The sequence below is a fragment of the Salvelinus sp. IW2-2015 genome, unplaced genomic scaffold (assembly GCF_002910315.2).
Source record: "Salvelinus sp. IW2-2015 unplaced genomic scaffold, ASM291031v2 Un_scaffold16527, whole genome shotgun sequence".
In the NCBI taxonomy this organism is placed as follows: Eukaryota; Metazoa; Chordata; class Actinopteri; order Salmoniformes; family Salmonidae; genus Salvelinus; species Salvelinus sp. IW2-2015.
The window spans coordinates 303,281-328,437 of NW_019957628.1; the positions used below are offsets into that span (position 1 = coordinate 303,281).

Below are 25,157 nucleotides of genomic sequence, written 5' to 3' on the forward strand. Positions count from 1 at the left end.
CAGACAGAGCAATGATTGGCTTTCCTTCATCTTTTTTGGTCTTGCTTGCCCGGAACTAATGGCAGGCGGAACTGTTTCATGAACGGAAGTTTTTCAAGCACATATGCTCCTCACCTGATTGGTTAAGGCAGTGGTGGGGGTGTGCAATTTGCAGAAAGTAGAGCAGAGCTGAACTTTTTCTACCGCTTTGCTAGTATGGTCCTCACCACTCACCTTCCCACAATCCCCTGAGCATTGCTCTGCGTGCCCTCTATGAAAATGAATTGGGGCGGAACTTTGTCTGACGATTTCAGAAGTGGTGAAAACAATATGTTTTCAAGTACCACTTCCTGACCGATTCGGCCCATACCTGGAGCGAACTCGGGCCATTTTCCTTCCTAGCACATGTGACCGTCCTCCTGAAGAGTCTTACCAGTCGGCGCCATGCAAAAAGCTAGCTATTCGCTGGTGCAGTGGGGACACTTCAAGCTGAAGAGAAGTTTTACACATCCCCATGTGCTACACTTGCATGCAGAGCACTTTTTTTTCACCTACAAAACTTTTGCCAGAGGTCAGTTGCTAAATTAGTGATACAACTATTGAGTGTGCAGATTCAAAATCGTCAAATGTAGTTCTGCTTCATAGAAGGTTAATCAGTCGCAAGTTTAGTGAATGAGTTGCATTCATTCTCAAATTGAGTTGCATGCTTGCAAATCTTATAGAATTTATTCACATATCAAGTTACATGTGACATGTTTGCGTGCTTGCGAGTTGCATTTATTCTCAAAAGCAGGAAATGTTCTTTAATAATGTAAAATACGCTCAGCATCATTGCAAAAATGTGTAGAAAAGCATGATATTAGCTATAAAACTGCACATTTTCCTCTCAGCCTCGTACATAAAGAGTAATATCATTGATAATTGATTTTAAAAAATGCACTTACACCCATTATATGGGGTCCACTTACCAAAAATAACAAACATTAAAATATTAAAAGTTTTATTTACAAGGCTGTTTTCCTTTAATTTAACTTTGCTACACTTACAACAATCATGAGTTCTGCAAAGTGTTTTATAATACTGTACTTTCATTATCTGAAAGATATGTGATGATAACAGATTCTTACATTTTTGGTCAGGGCTCTTGCTATGACTGGTCCCACCATACCAGGTATCGTGGCAAAGGAGTTTGTGATTCCCAACAAAATTCCAGCATAACTAAAAAGGGAAAAGGACCATTCACACAATTTTTTGACAGTTACACACATCTCACAACAAGACAATAATTCAATGGTTATTACTGTGTTATAACCATTTTACTATGCTATACATTCCTGGTCATTCCTCTCTCTAAAAATGAAGTGCTAGTAACAGTATCAATAGTGATCTCAGTATCTTATGGGGGGGGGGCAATGTCGCGGTGATTGATGTTGAAGCCAGAGGCTACGAATCCTCCAGCCACGATGAACACTGCCGGACCAATCATACCTACATACACCCACCGAATATGGTAAACATAGGATACATGGAGGGAAGACATTGATAACAAAACAAAAAAATTAGATTTATCCAAATATAGAGGTAATGTGAGATACAGCTAGAAGATAGAGACAGTGTGGGTGTTTGAACGTGTTTGAATATGTGGATTGTGAGCATGTATCGTGTGAGCATGAATGTATGTGTGGGTGAGTGTGTATATGTGCTCATCTGTGAGTGTCTCTCTCTGTCCCCTTGTAATGCTGCTCCTCACCTATGAGACTGAAGCTCTTCCTGATGACCACAGTGCGGTAGAAGAAGTTCTCCCTCAGGTAATCAGCCAGCTGGCCCCCCAGCACAGCTAGCAGCCCACAGCCGGTGTAGGGCAGAGGCGACAGGGCACCGTGCTAACGGGACCACATACAACAAACACTGGGTTAATGACAGAGACTGTGGCTGGGTGTGTGACCAGAACTAACAAACTCACCTCTTTGATACTGAAGCCCAATACATCATTCATGTATGTGGGCAGCAGGGTAAGTAGTGTGTAGAAGGTCCAGTGGTAGAAGTGAGCCACCACTATGACCCACAGCGGAATGGCCTTCAAGGTGGACCCCCAGGGGATGTGGTCCCCCGTCGGAGAGATCTGAACACAAGAACATCAAAGATGGCCATCTTAAAATAACACTAGACTTGCCCATGTGAAATATCACTTTTATCACAGGCTTATTTGAGGGTGGCTGAGAAAAGCGCTTTGTGGATGTTTGGCTAGAAACACCTTTTTTTTTTCAATGTCTCAATGTCTGCCAAGTGTTGCATAACAAATGTGAAGTAAAAATACAATAAAAGTTATGTGACCGCAGTAAAACGGGTTGCATATAACAGTGTTCATAAAAAGGCAGTCAGTTCCTCCTGTTTAGATTGCTGTTGCACCAAATAGTGTGCCAGTTTACACTGCTACTGTACTGAGGACAAAAAAACAACAAAAAAGCTGTACATAACTTCACTGCGTATTTGACCACTGTATTCTATATTTATGTACTTAATATTCATGAACCTGACACAACCGTAGTCTGCCAATTTACAAAGAGTGGGCCTTAGACATAAAGATCAGACACTACAATTCCCAGCTGCTTTTGCAACATACCTCCTTATTCAGGGTAGAAGTGATGTAGACTCTCCTGTTCTGAGATCCGCGGGTGTGTGCTTGGAGTGTTACTGACAAGGAGAGCCCACAAGATGAACCACACAATCTCCACAATACCTAAACACACACAGTCAAATAATGCACTAATGGTCAAACGGTACGTTTCTCTGGATAAGAGCATCTGCTAAATGACTAAAATGTAAACACAAACACACGGACGGACATGCCGCACAAGCTTTGCTTGTGACATGCACTTAAATTCCCCACAATCATATTTCCCACCAAGTATTTTCCCCTTTATGTTCCCTAAAAAAGGAATGCATAAAGGAAACCGTGTCTGTATTCATTGTAAGCATGAACAAAGACAAAACTGTACAAAGCCGACACTACGAAAAACCTGTGTGAAATGGGTCAAATGCTATAAAGTTCAGTTTCACATCTTCTCTGTTTCAAACCCTCTGTCGGCCTTTCCAAATATATAAAAGACCCAGGTCCAGTCGAGGTAGAAGCAGATCTGACCAGACAGGGGAAGGGCGACCACTGTACCCAGCTGAGCACCTGGAGAGAGGAGTTTTTTTATTAAGTTGCCTTGTGAAGAAAATCACCTCAACTTAAATAGGTGCAATATGCAGGAATCGCGCTGCCATTTCCTGGTTGCTAAGATTCTAATGGTCCGCCTAATTTCAGTTTATGTGACGAAACAAGTAGTGTAGAGAATCATTGTACCATCTAAACCGCTGTGAAATATCTTTTCAATAACCAAAAATATTGTATGTCAGCTGGTGTACAAAACAAAAAGTAAGAGACGCAAAAACTAAACTTACATTCTGACCACACCACTCACGTCGCATGCGTGAGCGTTGCAAAATAAATGTACACATACGTTAGTCAATCATTGCACCCACACTGCTAGAACTTGGTTCTATTTGTGACGCTTGACGCTCTGCAAGTCCCGCCTCTCCCATCTCCTCATTGGTTTATAAGAGCATATACCCACGTGGGTCATTGAAAGACAAACTGAGGTTCACACTCCAGCCCAGTTGGTGGTGGTAATGCTCCTTAAAGTTGGTTGCCAACCGCCATATAACGTCCAAAGAAGAAGAAGCCTGAAGGAGGAGAGATTACTAGAAACTAACTCGGTTTACCCTTTTATCTGTGAATTAATTGTCAGAGTAGAGGACCTTGTGCATTTCAGTTAAAATAACAACCCAATTTTTATATCCCAAGACAAATTAGCTAGCAACAGCAAGCTAGCTAGCTAAATTGCCATGAATGTTTAATGCTTTTCGACCTGTCCCCGGATAAATATAGTTGGTTCAGAGTTTGTTTTGATAATTCAATATTTCAATTGTCCTGATCACGTCTGGTGTGGGTGGACAAAATCAAAATACGCGCGATGGTGCACGTATGAGCATTCTGGTCAGCCTCCTTTGGCCGCCTTTCCTTCCAGTTCTCTGCTGCCAATGACTGGAATTAACTGCAAAAATCACTGAAGCTGGAGACTCATATCTCCCTCACAAATCATTGCACCTGTACATAGCCCATCTGTAAATAGCCCATCCAATTACCTCATCCCCATACTGTTATTTATTTTATTTATTTTGCTCCTTTGCACCCCAGTATCTCTACTTGCACACTCATCTTCTGCACATCTATCACTCCAGTGTTTAATTGCTATATTGTAATTATTTCACCACTATGGCCTATTTATTGCCTTACCTCCCTTATCCTACCGCATTTGCACACACTGTATATGGACTTTTTCTATTGTATTATTGACTRTATGTTTGTTTATTCCATGTGTAACTCTGTGTTGTTGTTTGTGTCGCACGGCTTTGCTTTATCTTGGCCAGGTCGCAGATGTAAATGAGAACTTGTTCTCAACTAGCCTACCTGGTTAAATAAAGGTAAATTTAAAAAAATGTTAATCACGGGAAGCATAGAAATAGCACACATAACAGATCTACCGCTTCTTAGACTTGCTTTCAATGAGAATGACAGATCTATAATTCATATTTCTATGTGAATTTGGTCAGGTCGCCCAAAAAGTTACATATTGTAACTTTAATAAAAATAATATACTACACATGCAAACATGAGTGAGTCCCCAGAATAAGAAATGTGTGTGCAGGGTGGGTTAGGTTTGCAATACCAGTGTAAGCAATGGTGAGCAATCGGCTCCTCTCCATTGGTGGGGCCCAAGATGCCCACATGGCGTGCATGGCGGGAAACGTCACTCCCTGTTGACAAACAAAAATATCCCTGGGTTACGACTGGGCACAGACTCAGGACACAAGTAATGAGAAGTAATCCAATTCGGCAGCCATGGGGGTGAGGAGGGTAAAGATTACAGTTCCCAGGATTCCTAGGCCCAGCAGCCATTTGGCCCCATACTTGCTTGCCAGGTAGCCCCCTGGGATCGGAGTCAGGATGTAGCCGTAGAAGAAGGAGCCCAGGATCCAGCCCTGGGTCTCAGAGTCCCAGTCGTACACACTGGCCTGGCAGACACACACAGAAACAATCCTTAGTCTGTCTGGCCAGAGCAAACAAGAGAGTCAACACAGATACACGCTTATCATGTGGTGTTGTGTGCAGTCATAGTGGTTGCAGTATTACATTATTTCTCACAATGTGGTTGTGTTTGGGGCGAGCAGGGCTGGTGTGGTGATACGCACAGTGTGGTTGTGTTTGGGGCGAGCAGGGCTGGGGTGTGCAGGACACACTGATGTGCTGGTGTTGCCGCTGGCGTCTGTGTTACGCATGTCAACCATGGCAACACTGAGGTTGACCCTAAGGGCATAAGCCACAAAGAAACCATAACAGGAGAGCAGGGACAGACCGTACCTCGACGAGCAGCACGCAGKGGCTGAAGGAGAGARGGAGGAGAGAGATAGAAGGAGAGAGTGGAGGGAGACCAGAGAAACAGAGAGAGTTGTAAGATGCTGTAACCCGTTGGAAATGGACCAGGCACGGTAAAATATCACAATAATCAATTATTATTAAAATATGCTGTATTGACACATTCACCTAATGTTGATCATAGAGGACAGCTACAGTATTAGTATCTTATTTCCTTCACAATATTCTACAGCATCTCTGTTTTTAGTACCATTAACTATGGCTAAGAGCTGTTTATGAGACTGAAGGGTGTTATTGTTGCATCCTTTTATAACCCAGAGCATTCCTTCGAGAACAGAAGCTCATTTAATGCAACCTGACAACTATTCCTCCCATGACCACTACTCAGAATGGATATGGCTGTGGGAATGAAATGGTGTCTCGTGTCTGTCTACTCTTTACCATGGGGGATCTAAACCAGGAACCCGAGGGTAAGATAAGACCTGCAACTCAGAGTGAAGGGGGTGGCTCCCTGTTCATTTAAACTGTTAGACCTATAGGCTACCTCTCACAGTCAGTTCAGGGCCAGGTATAAAATAAATATTTGACAGCTGAATATGGTAATATTGGTAAATAGTGCACAGGCAACAAATGCATGGCAAACCAGTTAAAAAAATGTGTTGTTTTAAAATAGACATGCAAGAAYTGAAAATGACAGTTTGTTCTACAACCCATGGCACAAACAAACTGCTGGCAAGAAGAGAATGCAAAACATGAGACAGTGGAGAAATATTTAACAGTGATGGTAGGCCTACTAACAGTGGCACTGACTGACTACACAAAGCTGGCAGGGTGGTTGGTTAGCTAAAAGGTGAGACTGTGTCCCCCATATTCAACTGCTGTTGATATGGTAGGCTGCATGTAGACCCTACCCCTGTTTGGGAAACACTGGATTAGGCTAAACCCGCCACTAACACAATTATATCAAGACGACAACATTATAAACAAACGGGGCGACGTCCAGACATTGACATACTAAGCCTAACATGATGACTATGACAAGTCAGATAACCTATTCCGCAACACACGAGTTTATCGCCATATGTAACTTAGGCTAGTTCTTGAACTTAATATGCCTGTAAAGGAAATGTTCTTTGTGCATCTTATCTTTGGTGTCATAAACAATCCTTGGTTCCTGCCTATGTCTGGTCAAGAGATGGGGAGGGGGGCGGCCCTCCGGAGGAACATCTGTCAGAACGCCCCAGAATATGTTCTTTAAGTTAAGATAGGAGACAGAGCCAGTCACATGTAGGAACCGATCCAATGATTCATGTTGGTGTAGGTTTAGATAGCAGTATACAAGGCTCTATGTAAGGAATGCCCTTTTGGAGCGCACTTCAGACCGGTACTTATGCATCTAAATTTGACTGTGACCTCTCCAGCTTGCTGACAAAGTGTGACACATTTAATATTTCCGCAACATGCCTAATCAATCAATATTGAAAACTTTTCTGGGTTCTRCCCAGAAAAAAACGTTAATACCTCAGAGGAAGGGAGGAATTATTAGTCCAACGAGTTGCAAATTGAAAACAAGAGTTTCTATTATTGGACAAATTCAGCTAGGTCCCTCCCTGTTTCGTTCCGCTTTCTTCCGTTTAAGGAACGTTTTGCAACAGAATTGGTGTAATGAATACACCCCTCCTCTCTCTGGCTGAGTTTACACAAGCAGTCCAATTCTAATATTTTTCCACCAAATTGGCTTTTAACCAATCAGATCAGCTCTTTGGCCTATAATTGGACAAAATATTAGAATTGGCCTGCCTGTTCAAAGTCCTTTAGAAATGTCCCTCTACTAGTCTAGGCCAAATAGATATATGGATTTGTCCTAGGCTACAACCTACTGGTGCTGGCATTCATAGGATAAGCACCATTCTAGGATAAGCACCATTCTAACAGGTGCCGATCTTTCTCATTTATTTGGGATTGAGATGCACCACTGAAATAACAGGTGTGGGATGTAATGTGAGAGTCGTTCCTTGTCATTTCAGCAGGCCATGACACCCCCCATCTCAGATTGTTCTGAAATCAGTTCTGTAGTTAAAAACAGATAAGCATTCGGGAAACATCTTGTTGCAATATAATTTGATCTGAGAAATTAAGCTAATTGATTGCACCCAAATTGGCCATTTTAATTTATAGGATTTATATAATATTCAATAATTATAGTACCTAACATCCGATGTGGACCAAACTTTTTTCTAACAATGAGCAAAACATGTGCAATCTAAAGAAGTGATCAAAATCCATCTACAGACCCCTCCACACTAAACGCCAATCCCACAACCAGTATATAGTATCAGTTCTCTATTTTTGACAAGTAGTATGGAGCTGTGGCTTGGAGTATTGTTTCTTTATCCTATGTAATGTATTCTCATTTAATTTGGTGATGGTTTTTTCCCCTATTCAGAGAAATCTGTTTTTGAAGTTGGGTTTATGGCCCATCCTGCATCCTGATATTACCAGCTTCTGACCACTAGATGTTGCTGTTCCTGCAATTAGGTGATTATTTTTCAAAGAGTCCCCCCATTGTTAAAGGAATAATTCACCCAAATTACATATTGGTTGTCTAACCTTGTAAGTGGCCAGGTAAACAAGACCAAAGCATGGGTTGCTGCTATACCTGGTCCATAGACTGCTTACAGCAGGGGTTCTTAAACTTTTTCAGCCTGGGACCCAAATTAGAAATTCTGTGTTTTCCTGGGACCCAAGCTTAGAAACATGCAACTATATGTAAATATCAGTACATTGCCCTTATGCCTAAAAAAATGCAATATAGACAAAAACAAACAATGAAATACCCATAAATATATTTTCAAGTTTATTTTTCCCAATAAAAAACACTCTTACATACCTGTCTAGGTTGGAACTGTTGCTGTTAAAATACAATAAATAATTTCATTCTAAACTGGACTAATTGATCACATCACACAGATGTATAACAGAACACACACAGGCTTTTTGATAGTGCAACCCTAATTAACAGTACAGATATTTAAAAAACATTCAGGCCTACTGTACATCTTACTGTAGATATTAGTATTGATAGAAAGTTGCTGTTGCTGTTAAAATACAATATATATTATTTATTCTGAACTGGAATAAATTGATTGATCACATCACACAGATGTAGACCAGCAAACACACACATACACACTAGAGGTCGACCGATTAATCGGAATGGCCGATTTCAAGTTTTCATAACAATCGGAAATCGGTATTTTTGGACACCGATTTGGCCGATTATTTAAATGTAAAAAATTACACCTTTATTTAACTAGGCAAGTCAGTTAAGACCACATTCTTATTTTCAATGACGGCCTAGGAACGGTGGGTTAACTGCCTTGTTCAGGGGCAGAACGACAGATTTTTACCTTGTCAGCTCGGGTATTCGTTTTTGCAACCTTCCGGTTACTAGTCCAACGCTCTAACCACCTGCCTTGCATTGCACTCCACGAGGAGCCTGCATAGCAGGCTGACTACCTGTTACGCGAGGGCAGCAAGAAGCCGGGGTAAGTTGCTAGCTAGCATTAAACTTATAAAAAACAATCAATCTTAACATAATCACTAGTTAACTACACATGGTTGATGATATTACTAGTTTATCTAGCGTGTCCTGCATTGCATATAATTGATGCGGTGCCTGTTAATTTCTCATCGAATCACAGCCTACTTCGCCAAACGGGTGATGATTTAGCACTGTCGTTGCACCAAACCTAACCATAAACATCAATGCCTTTCTTTATAATCAATACACAAGTATATATTTTTAAACCTGCATATTTAGTTAATATTGCCTGCTAACATGAATTTCTTTAATTAGGGAAATTGTGTCACTTCTCTTGCATTCCGTGCAAGCAGTCAGGGTATATGCAGCAGTTTGGGCCGCCTGGCTCGTTGCGAACTGTGTGAAGTCCATTTATTCCTAACAAAGACCGTAATTAATTTGCCAGAATTGTACAAAATTATGACATAACATTGAAGGTTGTACAATGTAACAGCAATATTTAGACTTAGGGATGCCACCCGTTAGATAAAATACGGAACGGTTCCGTATTTCACTGAAAGAATAAACGTTTTGTTTTCGAAAGGATAGTTTCCGGATTCGACCATATTAATGACCAAAGGCTCGTATTTCTGTGTGTTATGTTATAATTAAGTCTATGATTTGATATTTGATAGAGCAGTCTGACTGAGCGATGGTAGGCAGCAGCAGGCTCGTAAGCATTCATTCAAACAGCACTTTCGTGCGTTTTCCAGCAGCTCTTCGCAATGCTTCAAGCATTGAGCTGTCTATGACTTCAAGCCTATCAACTCCCGAGATTAGGCTGGTGTAACCGATGTGAAATGGCTAGCTAGTTAGCGGGGTGCGCGCTAATAGCRTTTCAAATAGGTGACGTCACTCGCTCTGAGACCTGATGTAGTTGTTCCCCTTGCTCTGCAAGGGCCGCGGCTTTTGTGGAGCGATGGGTAACGATACTTCGAGGGTGGCTGTTGTCGATGTGTTCCTGGTTCGAGCCCAGGTAGGGGCGAGGAGAGGGACGGAAGCTATACTGTTACACTGGCAATACTAAAGTGCCTATAAGAACATCCAATAGTCAAATGTATATGAAATACAAATGGTATAGAGAGAAATAGTCCTATAATTCCTATAATAACTACAACCGAAAACTTCTTACCTGGGAATATTGAAGACTCATGTTAAAAGGAACCACCAGCTTTCATGTTCTGAGCAAGGAACTTAAACGTTAGCTTTTTTACATGGCACATATTGCACTTTTACTTTCTTCTCCAACACTTTGTTTTGCATTATTTAAACCAAATTGAACATGTTTCATTATTTATTTGAGGCTAAACTGATTTTATTGATGTATTATATTAAGTTAAAATAAGTGTTAATTCAGTATTGTTGTAATTGTCATTATTACAAATAATTAAAAATCTTCTGATTAATCGGTATTGGCTTTTTTTGGTCCTCCAATAATCGGTATCTGCGTTGAAAAATCATAATCGGTCGACCTCTAATACACACAGTCCTAATGAGAGGTGTGTGGCTGGTTGAAGTTTTCAACAAGCATGTCTATTTTGGGCTCAGGTTTTGACAGCGCAACACTGAGGTCATGATGACCTGCTGTAGATGAGCAACCCAGAACTGTGTGARTGTGCTGCCATCCTGTTAGAACGTAACAGATTATTGTATTATAGTGGTTAAAATTGATCTTTCATTGTGTTCCATGGTGTTTATCGCCCCCTAGTGGAGCTATCTTGTACTTATAAAGACTGCACGAAAACAGGAAGTAGAGTAGTCGTTTCTGCACGCAGAGAAGCGGCTAAAAACAACGCTACGGTGCAGTTCTTTCAGTGCAGCCATTTCTTGTCACGCTTCAGCCTCGGAAAATATTTGTTTCTAAGTTCGATTCAAGCATATTGCTACTGATGATATTGTTATTGGTATAATTTCTTACTTATCAATGTTAGTTGCTTGCATTTACTCACGCAAATTGCCTTGCCTTTCATGTATGCCGTCAGCTGTATTAGTTTGCTCGTGCGTCAGGTAAACGAATTGTAAAACATAATACTTTCGTTTTGTTACTGTAGTGTAATATGCTTTGTTATTGTACGGAGGTGTTTGCGCATCATTTGAGTAAAGAAAGGAGTTGGCTAGTTGCTACTCATAATTGGCTATCTGGTTTGGCATTATGCCAGGTGCATGGTACCTTGGCACGTGCTTTGTATTTATGCAACTTCAACTTGACATGTATAATGTACAGCTACAGTATGTCGATGTGAATTGAATACCAAAGTATATTMTTTTCTGTGTTTCGCAGTTTCACAACAAACGCTTTCAATATATTAATTCAAAAAAAGTCAACGCCTTGGGAGTTTATTGAAGACTCAGTTGTTAGCTATCTGTCTAGTTTTGTATGAGAACGCAATTCCAGGGCAGAATAGTGAGTATGTTTGCCTCAAAAAGCATCCTGCTTCAATCAGTTTATTCCAGTTCAGAATAAAATTATTCATTGTATTTTAACAGCAACAGTTCCAACCTAGACATGTTTTCAACAATAATTTCTACAGTATAATTTCTCATCTGTACTGTTTGAAAGAGAAACTCACATCTATGAGCGAGAGTACTCCCTTATTTCTGCTTATCATCACCTGTTATAAAATGACAACAATGCCTTGCTAGTTGACTTTGCCACTTTCGAAGCACTGTTTCCTGAAGCATTCTGCCCTGTTCTGAAATAACTCCCTGGGTTTACCGTYATGTTGTGGATGTTTGGTCAGGACGTGTCGTTTTATTCATTTGTTCGTTTCGAAAGACTCATTACTAAGCACTTCCCCGCAAAAAAACACATTGTGGGCGCTCCTCGTTATTTCTCAAAAGTTTGTATGAAAGGGACAGAAAGTCATCACTGTATTTGCGTGTCATGATGATTGAGCTCAGTCAGAACTTGTGTCCAGCATGAGTCCATTTCATGACAGCGGTGAGTGGGAATGACAAGTCAGTGGCTGACAGGGCATCGTCTGCTGCTGAAAGACAACGATGCGGCGTGTGGGTCGATGAGTGATCTTCAAGAAAACTTCCTAAAAAAGATCCGCGAAACCGCAAAGCACACACGCGTCTCCCTCTCCCACTGGCGCAGCTGCCAAACTGAGAAGCTAAGCAGAGAGCGCAGTTACACTTGGCCAAATCAATTCCCGTAATTAATGAAATAATTATACATTTACTTCGCGACCCATCATTAACAGGTCCGCGACCCATACTTTAAGAAACACTGATGTAACAGTATAACTTTACGTCCGTCCCCTCGCGAACCAGGGACCTTCTGCTCACATCAACAGACACCCACGAAGCATCGTTACCCATCGCTCCACAAAAGCCGCTGCCCTTGCAGAGCAAGGGGAACCAATACTTCAAGGTCTCAGAGCAAGTGACGTCACCGATTGAAAGGCTATTAGCGCGCACGACCGCTAACTAGCTAGCCATTTCACATCCGTTACACTGGCTTACAGTGTAAGAAAACCAAATATGTAATTTGAGTGAATTATCCCTTAAAAAAAATAATCACCTAATAGCAGGCATCTAGTGATCAGAACCTGGAAATATCACCTGGAAATATCAGGATGCAGGATGGGACAAAACTTAAATGACACATTTCTCTRAATAGAAAAAAAAGTAGTGTCAAACAGAGAACTAATACTATATAGTCATCGTCTGTGGGTGGCTTTTGACAATTTCTTTGGATTCCTCATGTCTAACTCATAGTGTTAGAAAATATGTTCAGTCCAAATCGGATGTTGGGTACTATATTTATTGAATATAAGAATCCTATAAATTAAAAGTGGCCCATTTGGGTCCAATTACCTTTATTTCTCACAGGTCAAATTATATTTCAACAAAATAATGTTGCAGGAATGCTAATCTCTGTTTCTAATTCCAGCACAATCTGAGATGGCGGGAGTCAATCTTTTTCTTGTGCTTTTTGAGGTGGAATGAACCGTGAACTAATCTTGGCATAAGACCAAGGGCTGAAAACATCTGACAAACTTCGATTTTGAGAGTGAACTTTGACTTTAAAAGTTTCTTAACTAGCCCTAGCTGATGGAAATTAGTTCCAATACACAATTCCATAAGGAGTTGGCAAGAGAGCAAAAACCGACTGGGACCCAGGTAGGTGCTTTTAGCAACGCGGGTGTATTTACAAACACTTGCGTTGCATTTGATTGTATTGGGTACTAAATGGGTTTGTATTATTAAACAGACTTGCCAAATGTGGGTCTGTTGTAGACCCACTTCATCTCTGCTGCTTACCTCATGTCAATATAAAAGTCCCCTACAAGTTATTCCTTTTTTGTCCACGTATGGCACACTTGTCAAAATTAAAGTCCTACAAGAAGTAAGCAGAGGGGAAGTGGGTCTACAGCAGGTCCACATTTGGAAAGTCTGTTTAATAATAAGATCCTTTAGATATTTTGTGTCAAATCCCCCCCCCCCCCCCCTCCCCTCATAATGACCAACCGTCTTGCCCATCGTCACAGTAAATTGCATTGGATTTGTATTTTACGTCTAGCTTCTCACGGACTGTTTTTGTGCAACCCAATTGAAAGCAACACTAGTGTAGGTAAATACACCCGTGTTGCTAAAATAAAATATTTCTAACATCACCTAGCACCAGGCTACTTCATCAGAGCCTTGGGTAAGAAAAGTGGATGCACCTATGTAGCCTTGCAGGGGAGTGTCCCACTAGCCATGGCAATAATAAATGTCAATAATAGTAAATGGACATGGGCTGATCAACTAAATCAGTCGATCCAAAAGGCCGTAATAAACAGCTACAGTGCATTCGGAAAGTATTCAGACGCCTTGACTTTTTCCACTGTGTTACGTTACAAACTTATTCTAAAATGGATTAAATAGCTATTTTYCCCCCCCTCATCAATCTACAGGATGGGGAGTGTCGCTGCACAGCTTTTTTCAGGTCTCTCCAGAGATGTTCGATCGGGTTCAAGTACGGGCTCTGGCTGGGCCACTCAAGTACATTCAGAGACTTGTCCCGAAGCCACTCCTGCATTGTCTTGGCTGTGTGCTATGGGTTGTTGTCCTGTTGGAAGGTGAACATTCACCCCAGTCTGAGGTCCTGAGCTCTATAGAGCAGGTTTTCTTCAAGGATCTCTCTGTACTTTGCTCTGTTTAATCTTTCCCTTGATCCTGACTAGTCTCCCAGTCCCTGCCGCTGAAAAACATCCCCAAGGCATGATGCTGCCACCACCATGCTTCACTGTACAGATGGTGACAGGTTTCCTCCAGACGGGACACTTGGCATTCAGGCCAAAGCGTTGAATCTTGGTTTCATCAGACCAGAGAATCTTGTTTCTCATTGTCAGAGTCCTTTAGGTGCCTTTTGTGAAACTCCAAGTGGGATGTAATGTGCCTTTTACTGAGGAGTGGCTTCCGTCTGGCCACTCTACCATAAAGGCCTGATTGGTGAAGTGCTGCATAGATGGTTGTCCTTCTGGAAGGTTCTCCCATCTCCACAGAGGAACTCTGGAGCTCTGTCAGAGTGACCATTGGGTTCTTGGTCTCCTCCCTGACTAAGGCCCTTCTCCCACGATTGCTCAGTTTGGCCGGGCGGCCAGCTTTAGGTTGTTCCAAACTTCTTCCATTTAAGAATGATGGAGGCCACTGTGTTCTTGGGGRCYKTCAATGCTGCAGAAATGTTTTGTTACCCTTTTCCAGATCTGTGCCTTGACACAATCCTGTCTTGGCACTCTACGGACAATTCCTTCGACATCATGGCTTGGTCTTTGCTCTGACATGCACTGTCAACTGTGGGACCTTACATAGACAGGTGTGTGCCTTTCCAAATCATGTCCCTCCAATTGAATTTACCACAGGTGGACTCCAATCAAATTGTAGAAACATCAAGGATGATCAATGGAAACAGGATGCAGCTGAGTTCTACTTACTTTTTACTTGAGTTCTACTTATTGCAAAGGGTCTGAATACTTTTTTAGATATCAATAAATGTACAAACATTTTAAAAAATCTGTTTGCACTTTGTCATTATGGGGTATTGTGTGTAGATTGATGAGAAAAATAAATAATTTAATCAATTTTAGAATACGGCTGTAACGTAACAAAATGTGGAAAAAGTCAAGGTCTGAATACTTCCCGAATGCACTGTATCTTATTTTTCTTGCAAATGCTTTTTTTGTTTGTTAATTTCTCTTTTTGTTATTATTCAAGTGGAATGTATGTGTAGGACTCTAGATTATGAACTTGTTTGATCAACTCATGTCCACTAGCTATTAACGAAGTCCCTCAGTCGAGCACCAGCATGGGGTGTATTCACTAGGAACCAAACTGAATGAAATGGGTAGGGACCTACCTGAATTTGAAACGGTGGTTTTCAATGCAAATCGCAACTGTTTGAAACAGATTGGACTAATGATTACATCCCTGGGGTGCAATCGTTAGTCCAAACCGTAATAAATGGTAAACGTTTTGCATCGAAAACATGAGTTTCTATTGGACAAATTCAGGTAGGTCCCTTCCCGTTGTGTTCCATTTGTTTCAAAGGGACTATACCCCTAGGGCACGTTCAGCAGGACACACCATTTTGGAATGTTCATTTAAAAGTATTGTAATGACCCGGCTGGGTCATAAAGGGAAAAGAGACGGACTCTAGGTGTGCAGATCAGAACACAGGTTTATTCATAAACTGGGCTATTGTTCCGGCCACAGCCCACGCCGCTAAATGCCGAACGTACACAATGTTACCCTGTCGAGTTAAGGGTCACTCTCATAGGAACAGATCAAGGCCCCGAACAGAAGAGAAAGAACAATGAGACAGTAATCCCTATTTATGCATTTCCAAATCCCGCGGGATTACCCATCATACCCCCCCAACCTTTCCATCTGTCCTGACATATTTAACCCCTGCTAGTAGCCATGAGAACCTAACTCACCACGCGAGATCACGAATACCGGGTCTGTTACTGAGGCCCCCCCCCTTTCTAAACCTACCCTAGGGTTACACAACAAAATCTTAAGACGCCGGAGTCGCATCAGTCTCTTGGGCCTCCCCGTGACTCTCAGCGGTGAACCCCCAGAACACTCCTCTGCCCCAATGTCATTTCCACGCTCCCTCGAAAGCAGCCCCCCCCAGGCTCAGGTTGCGCTAGAGGTCCTCGTAGACTGTTCCGCTGGGTCTCACATCGGCCTCCACTCCCATTCCCTACGTTTTCCTCCCTCTGTGAGGTGCCAATCGATCCGGTGACCACACCTTCCTGCTCCGTGGGGGACCTCCACTCTCTCTATCACCAGACACGGCCCCCCATGCACTGTCCAGCTTTTGGCACCGCCCTTCTTGCGCGTGGGGTTGTGAAGCCACACACATTCTCCGCTCCAAAGTGCCTCCCCTAGCGCGCGCGAGTCGTAGTGGCGCTTTTGGCGCACCCTGCGTTCTCGTGTTGCTCTCTTGCGAAGGTGTGAGCCGCTTCTAACCGGTTCTGCAGACGACACACTAGTTCGGGCCAGGCAAACCCCTCGTCATTATCAGGAGGGTGGCCAAACGTCAGTTCGGCTGGGGGTGTGCAACCGACCTAACATTAGTATGCTGGGGCACGCGTCGATTCTTGACAGCCGACCTACACGCCATAAGAATAAACGGTAAGTGGGTGTCCCAATCTCTCTGGTGTTTTGAGGTAACGATGGCCAGCTGCTGTGCTAATGTTCTGTATAATCTTTCCACCAGCCCATCACTCGGGTGAAGCGGAGTAGTGCGCGTCTTCTCCGGCCTAACCGTCTACACAACTCTGAGGAACACCCGTGACTCGAATTTTCCTCCTGGTCGCTGTGTAGACTGTGGCACCCAACCGACTGATTATTCCCACACGCATCAGCTACTGTCCCCGCCTCCTGGTCTGGGAGAGCGTAAGCCTCCGGCCACTTGGTGAAGTAGTCCATAGCGGTTAGAATCCACCTGTTACCGCTGTCTGTGGTTGGACGGCCTACTATGTCTACCCCAGTCTCTCCATGGGCTCCCCTACTGGGAATTGTTGTAGGAGGGGTGTGACTGACCTGAGAGTCCTTTTTTAGCAGCACACTCGTCGCACTGCCTACAAAAGTCCTACATCCCTCCTGTGGCTGGGCCAATAGAAGCCTTTACGCACGCGCTTTAACGTTTTGGGACCCCAAATGCCCTGCGCCTACTCCCCCATGAAGCTGCTGTAACACGCTCGCCTGCAGCCTTTTGGGCACCACTACCTGCCACGTAATTTCTCCAGTCGCTGGCTTTTTCCACCCCCTCTGGGCACTCCCTCAGCCACTCTAAGGACTGTGAATTTAGCCCACAGTCCTTTGGTGACTGGTGATAGAGGGGCTACTTCCCCCCACGGCGGTCGTCTTCTCTCTTCCACCCACCACAGCACAGGACGCAGCTCTGCGTCCTCCTCCTGGCGACGCCTCCACTCCCAACGTCCACAGCCTCAAGCTCCGGCACTCGTCACACTCAGTGACTCCCCGTGGCGGTGAATCTCCTCCCTGCACAGTTCTCTCTCTCGCTCCACCGTTTGGCGCAGTACCCACAGCTACTCAGCACACGGGCGGCGGGACAAGGCGTCTGCATTGCTTGTGCGAGGCCGGCTCTGTGTCCACCTGGAAGTGCTAGGGTTGCAGCTCTCAGCCAGCGGGCACTGACCTCTGGCTCCTTAAGGAGAAGAAGCCACTGCAGGGCGGAGTGTCCGTCCGGACCACAACGGCAGGCCCCCCAGGTAGTACTTGAAATGGCGTACTGCTGCCACGACAGCCAAAAGCTCTCTCCTTGTCACCGCAGTAGCGTTTTTTCACCTTATCAAAAGTTCTGCTGTTAATGCTACTACTTGTCCCCATCAGGGCCACGCTGAGCCAGCACAGCCAAACCCTCATTGCTTGCGTCGGTGTCCAGGATGAACGGACGGTTCGGGTCTGGTGAGCCAGGACAGGGGCCTCCATCAGGGCACGTTTGAGGGCCCAAACGCCCGCTGGTGCTCTTCGGTCCACTGAAAAACAGTGTCCTCCTTGAGAAGGTGGTTCAAAGGAGCCGCTACCCCGCCAACCCCTTCACAAACTACGATAGTAGGATGCCACCCAGGAAGCTCTTAACCTCTTTTCCCCCCTAAGGTGCACCCCTCACAGCCTCACTTTGTCTTGGCATCGTGCTATGAGCCCACCCAGCTGATTCGCCACGTCCCTTTGCATGAAATGGCACTTTCCGGATGTAATTTTAGCCCGCCCACGAGATCCTCTCCAACACTCGCCTAATTGCCCCGATGCCCCCTCAAACGATGTGCGCGTGCACCAATATGTCGTCTAGGTACACAACACACTCGTCTCTCAGAACCCCGCCGCACTCTGTCCATGAGCTCTCAAAGGTGGCAGGAGCATTACAGAGCCCGAAGCACAGCACCTTGAACTGCCAATGCCCTATCTGTGGAGAAGGGCTTTTTTCACGTGCCCTGGCGAGAGGGCACCTCAGTAGCCACTGCGCAGATCAAGGGAGGAGAAACGAGGACCCTTTCACGTGTTAGGACTCATCAATCCTCGGTAGGGGATAAGAGTCTTTAGTGGTGACAGAAATTAGGCCCCTGTAGTCAACACAAAACCTAAGTTTACCCCCTTCTTAGGCAATGGCGACCGGCGCGACAGGGCTATCTGATGGCTCAATGAAATCAGCCCGCAACATGTCAACTAGCTGTGTCTGCTGCTTCCCTCCTGGCAAGGGGAATCGACGGGGCCGAATTTAATGGTCGGGCGTTCCAGTGTCTATTTCGTGCTGAACTAGGTGCTTTGTCCTACCTTCTTCCCCCAACGAACGTCTTTAAAGTCCAACGCAGCTGCTTTAACTGTCTCTGTTGTCCCTCATCCAGACCCTGACAGTTCTTCAGCCACACAGCTCCGACGGCGTGATAGCTTCCTCCTTCCCCCGTCGGGCTGATGGGGTGAAGGAGCCAGTGTGTTTTGGGCTTCTGGGCTGCCTGTGCTTGCCACATGATGGGGAGTGAAGGCCGTCGCCGCCGGAGACATCGCTGGGATGGCACAACGACCAAGGGAGGCAGCCGGGATGCCGGTGGAGTTCTGCAAGCTTGGAGGAAGACGGAGGGACAGCCTGCACCCTGCTGGCCCTCCCGAAGGCGACATTCCCACTGTGGGCCCCCGCACAGCCTCAAAGTGCCCAACGCTAAGTCCAACTGAGCCCCACAGTTTTTCAAAAAGTCCATTCCCAGTTATACAGGGGTCCTGCACCGCTGTACCCACACCGGACACCCACAGTTCTCCCCCCACAGTCACAGATAGCTGACACTTCCCTAACATGGGGGCTAGCTCCCCCGTGACAGTCCGTAGCTGACAAGGGTCGGCCTCCCGCACCCCAACAGGTGTATGTCTGGTCTCACCAGGGTTACTGTAGAGCCCGTGTCGACCAGGGCCAAACATTCCACCCCCTCTACCTTGACGATGACATTGCAGAAGTCCCCAACGGTGGTACGTCCCACCACAACTACCGGACTAGGAAACACGGGAGCTACACCCTGGGGGAGCAGAGTCCCACCCTCTTGTTCTGCGCTGCTGGTACCTCCTTTGCTTACAGTGGTTTCGGGGGCGGGGGGGTGGGCCCGCGCTGCCCCTGCGCGAGAACCCGCTGTCGTTTCCCTGGTGATGGGGGAATCTGCCACACTCCCGCTGAATGTAGCCAGGCTGGCCACAACCCCAGCAGACAATAGGGTTTGAGCTGACACGGACGGACGTTGCCTGGGCCCTCTCCATGACAGAAAGCAGTCTTGACTAGCCCGCCAACTCGTCAACCACTTGGTTTTGTGACCCCTGGCACCCCAGCCACTGCTGTCTCCCCTCTGGTTGACTGACGACTTCCACTCTCAATCCCTCACCCAGATCAGCTCCCTCTTCCTGGCTATCTCCACTGCAGCCCGCAGAGATGTGTGGTCCGCATTAGACATGCTTACCCAGTTCGGTGGAAGAGAGCGCTCTATAAAACTGTCCCGTGCCAGCTCGCTCCTGCCCCCATCGGCATAGTTGCATAAGCCCGCCTGGTCAGGCTCAGAATACCACTTGCCAACGCCTTTAATGATTCCCCCTGAAGTCTCTTTTTGTTACTCCTCAATCCGCAGCATGTTGGGCTCGCGGTCGCTGCCGAAACGGCCCCCAATGCCTCCACTAGCGCACCGTAGTCGCCCCTCTCGTCCGGGCTAGCGTAGCAGGCATTCCGACGCCTCCTCTGCCAGGCTCAGGGCAAGCTGTAACGCTTTCGTCTCGTCAGAACCTCCCGGCTCTAGCCAACAACTCGAATTGAGTGAAAAAAACTTCCCATTTACCTTGTCCATTGAACTTGGGTAGTTTAGCCGCTACCGTGGCTAATGGCAATAGGCGCCTGCTCTGCTTTTACATAAGCAGCCCAGCCATTTCCGCACCCGGTGACGTCGATATCCCGTCGCCGTGACGTCTGCTCTCGAGCGGTGTGAAGGAAACCCGCCAGTTCTGCCATCTTGCTGACTGACAATCTAACTCCCGCCATGTGGCTCTCCAGCTTCCTACGGCAGTCGCGCGCCTGACCCTCCCGACCGGGTACCCCGAGCCACAACGGACACTTTGTCCGACTCTTCCTTAATTTTCGCCTCGCCCAAGTATCATGACCGTAGATGCGAGTCGCGCTAAAGCCAACCGGCCTATACTGAACAGCTAACTCGCCTAGTGTCGATCCGTAGTCGAAAGCACTTCTGACACCATATGTAATGACCCGGCTGGGTCATAAAGGGAAAAGAGACGGACTCTAGGTGTGCAGATCAGAACACAGGTTTATTCATAAACTGGGCTATTGTTCCGGCCACAGCCCACGCCGCTAAATGCCGAACGTACACAATGTTACCCTGTCGAGTTAAGGGTCACTCTCATAGGAACAGATCAAGGCCCCGAACAGAAGAGAAAGAACAATGAGACAGTAATCCCTATTTATGCATTTCCAAATCCCGCGGGATTACCCATCATACCCCCCCAACCTTTCCATCTGTCCTGACATATTTAACCCCTGCTAGTAGCCATGAGAACCATAACACACCCACGAACACAGAACACAATACCGGGTCGTTACAGTATGTTATATAGAACAAACATGCCTCTCCGTGTAAAACAATGAATCATTTTGGCTCTATTTATGGCATTTCTATCTGCAATGTTCGACAACTGAACGTGGCGCAGATTCCCTTATTTTTTTTGCGCATTTGGGTATGCTTTCTTTCCATCAGCTGATTTTTGTCAACGAAGTGTTAGACAGTTTTGCAAGAAACAGAGGCATTAGTCGACTAACGTTACACACAGAATTTATCTGAGTAACTGTTTTGAAATTAGCTAGAAGCATAGCAGTGGGAAGTAGTTTGGGGGGGGTACAAAAATGATCTGCCTGCTACATCCGTCCACCAATAGAGGAACAGTACAGGCCCTGCCCTTACAAAAAAAAGTCAGTTTTGAAACTGCAGTAGACTAGTATTTTGGACGCGGTAATTGCAACATTCTGCTGTTATACTGCACTCTAACTACAGTTATACTACAGTGTACTGCAGTTATACTACAGCCTGACAGTATTTTGTTGCAAGAGTGAGCTACTTGTGAAAAAATTATTGAATAGTTTATTTTAATAAATGTTTTATATGAAAAAACGAATTCTGATTTTTCAGGGGGTGCTGCAGCCCCCAACATTCCGCGGCTATGTACTTAGGACCGACTTTTCGGGGTTAGCCCCAGAAACATGGTGCCAAAATAGCCAGTGTGAAATTGGGTCAAGAAAAACGTCTAGAATGCTCACTGTCCATCACAAAAGTTGCACTGTCACTTAATTAACATATGCTCGTGATGCCTGTAATGCGTTCTGCATTATTTTGATAAGTAGATGCATACTATTTCCATCTGAGGACAAAAAAAACTTTCACCCACTCTAAATCATTGGTTGCTATGAATAACAAAAATGGTTGCTATGCAGGCTCTTCTCACTTAGCCAACTAGTAAAGCTACAAACTCTACAATTGGAAGTGCAGGAAACGCGCCATTTTCGTCTGTTTTCATAGCTTTTATATTGAGATTTGATTGGATATAACCATTTTAATAATATTATTTCATGATTTCGTCTGGATCAGAAAAGTTGATGTCTCGTTCGTGCACATCATTCTGACAGGAGCGAGGTGGAATTTCAAAAGTAAAACATTGTTTACGAGGTCAGACAGGCAGTCAGCAAGGTTTATACAAACCACCACTGTTGGAAATCACATGCTAGTGCAAGAGGCAATGTGTTAAGTGTTAATAAATGTCTTATTGCTTTGCTTTTAACATTGGTTGCGTGTCAGAGATATAATGTTGGTCGCATGTGTTTGTCCGTTAGCCCAGGGCTTTGGAATATAAGTGTGTATTAGGTCAGTGCTAAACCTTAGCCCAGGGGTAACAAATGGTTGTGTTAATACAGGCTTAGCTATTTCAGGGCCAGTCTAGCTTGGGGCAAAGGTGAACGATGCAGTGTGAAAAGGCCTATAGATGGCTATTTAGAGAGTACAAAGTCAGATTGATTCAAGCAGCTGTTCCAGCTTGCACTGACCTTTTTCAACTGTATCATCTTGTCGGCTGAGTAACAATGGTCGCTCTTGGTCATCGGTCTCCGATCCATATAGGTCCATTGCACATCAGAGTTAAATGTTTGTTGTATGAAAGTACGGCAGTCAGCATTAAATCACGAGAACTGTGAGCGGACCTTGAGGGGAACCCACTGAGGTATGAACCCGTGGCGAAATTTCTGCCTTGTTCATATGCTAGTCGGAACTAGGAAAATGACATTTTCGACTTGCTAACTGGTTATAGTTTTACACTTGCTGCGTTCAACCAATTAGCAAGTCGGGAATGTCCGACTTTACTAGTTCCGACTAGCGCGTGAACGTGGCTTAGCTCCGGTAGAAAAGCAGTGGCAAATTGTATGAATATTCATGAGTCGTGAACCCGTCGGGTTGATTGAGCTTCTTGGGRGTGTTACGTCACTGAGCCCTTACCAAAACATGCAGACCATTTCTCTCGCTTCGGAGCAGTAACCACCAACTTCAATGACAGTTAACATTTATATACGAATCAGGAATTCCAGTGCCCCAATAACATTGTCGCAGAGGGCTTGCTAGCTCAATAGTGTACAACTGCAGCCTACAATTCGGGCATTCCTGCATGCAGGCATTCCCCCCTCCCCTCATTCTCAAACATGTAACTGATGAGTTGTGAACATTCAAAAAAAATAATTTTGTAGTTGTATTCACATTTGCAAACTTGTAAGTTAATATTTTTTAGCAATAATTGCATCTGTAAACCTACTGCGTGTAAATTTTGCACGCTTAGAGTTTGGGCAGTACTTTAGCGCCCTACCATGACCAAAATATTTGTAGATGTTCAAACCAGTGGCGGTGGTGCCATTTAAGAGGGAGGACTTTTTTTTTTTTAAGCGCATGGCCTTATTTCTATTACAGCATTTTGGATGACTCATTCATATTCCATTCACACAGCTCGATGTAACATTTATAGGTTTAGTCTACTACATGATACTCAAATTTTCCCTATACCCATCATGAGGTTGCAACAACAAAGCCTACGAATGAAAGTTTACAACGTAGGTGCACAGGTTGAGAGAAATTAGAGTAATCAAGGTGACAGACATTCATTACCGCCTTGCACATTCTTTCCTGCATCTAGCTGATCTAGGTTGTAATCATCAGACAAACAAGAGTTTCTATTGGACAAGTTCAGGTATGTTTATCCCAGTTGCGTTCCGTTTGCTTCTGTTTAAAAAAACGTTATAATCGGTAGGGCTGCCGTATTGTCGGCTCTTAACCAACCATGCTATTTTAGAAAAGAGCTTCTGGACATCAGAACTGGGATTACTCACCTCAAATTGGATGAAAAGTTCTTCAATGAGTCAGATGCGAGGGATATACTACGGACACCCAAGCAGGCCCAGATCCCCGTGATTCGCTGGAAAAGAAAACGTAGGTTTCGCAGAAAGAGATCAGGATGCCTTGTGAGGATCAGGTGACGAGTGGCTAATCTGCCTTTGCCTTCCGTTCTGCTATCTAATGGTCAATTGCCAGAAAATAAATGGGACGAACTGAAAGCAAGTATATCCTACAAACACAACATTAGAAACAAATATCTTATGTTTCAGAGTCGTGGCTGAATGACGACATTAAGAACATACAGCTGGCGGGTTATACACTATTGGCAGGACAGAACAGCAGCCTCTGGTAAGACAGGGGGTGGGGGCCTATGCATATTTGTAAACAATAGCTGGTGCACGATATCTAAGGAAGTCTCAGGGTTATGCTCACCTGAGGTAGAGTATCTCATGATAAGCTGTAGACCACACTATCTACCTAGAGAGTTTATCATCTGTATTTTTCACAGCTGTCTACGTACCACCACAGATCGAAGCTGGCACTTAAACTGCAATCAATGAGCCGTATTCCGCCATAAGCAAACAGGAAAACGCTCATCCAGAGGCGGTTCCTGTTTGCTTATGGCGGAATACGGCTCATTGATTGCAGTTTAAGTGCCAGCTTCGATCTATGGCGGAATACGGCTCATTGATTGCAGTTTAAGTGCCAGCTTCGATCTGTGGTGGTACGTAGACAGCTGTGAAAAATACAGATGAAAACTCTCTAGGTTTTCGCTCCTAGTGGCCGGGGACTTTAATGCAGGGTAACTTAAAATCAGTTTTACCTCATTTCTAATCGGCATGTTAAATGTGCAACCAGCTGCCCAGTGACACGAGCGTACCAGACAAGCTAAATAACTTCTATGCTCTAGGCAAAGTGGCAAAGAAAAAGCCATATCTCAGACTGGCCAATAAAAATAAAAGATTAAGATGAGCAAAAGAACACAGACACTGGACAGAGGAACTCTGCCTAGAAGGCCAGCATCCCGCAGTCGCCTCTTCACTGTTGACGTTGAGACTGGTGTTTTGCAAGTACTATTTAATGAAGCTGCCAGTTGAGGACTTGTGAGGTGTCTGTTTCTCAAACTAGACACTGTAATGTACTTGTCCTCTTGCTCAGTTCTGCATCGGGGCCTCCCACTCCGATTTTCTAT

The 25,157-nt window shown here is 44.7% G+C and overlaps 1 pseudogene; it reads right to left on the bottom strand.

Annotated features, from left to right (window-relative positions):
* Positions 1-408: 408 nt before the first annotated feature.
* LOC112080845 (sialin-like) lies at positions 409-22,909 on the bottom strand (annotated as a pseudogene).
* Positions 22,910-25,157: the final 2,248 nt, after the last annotated feature.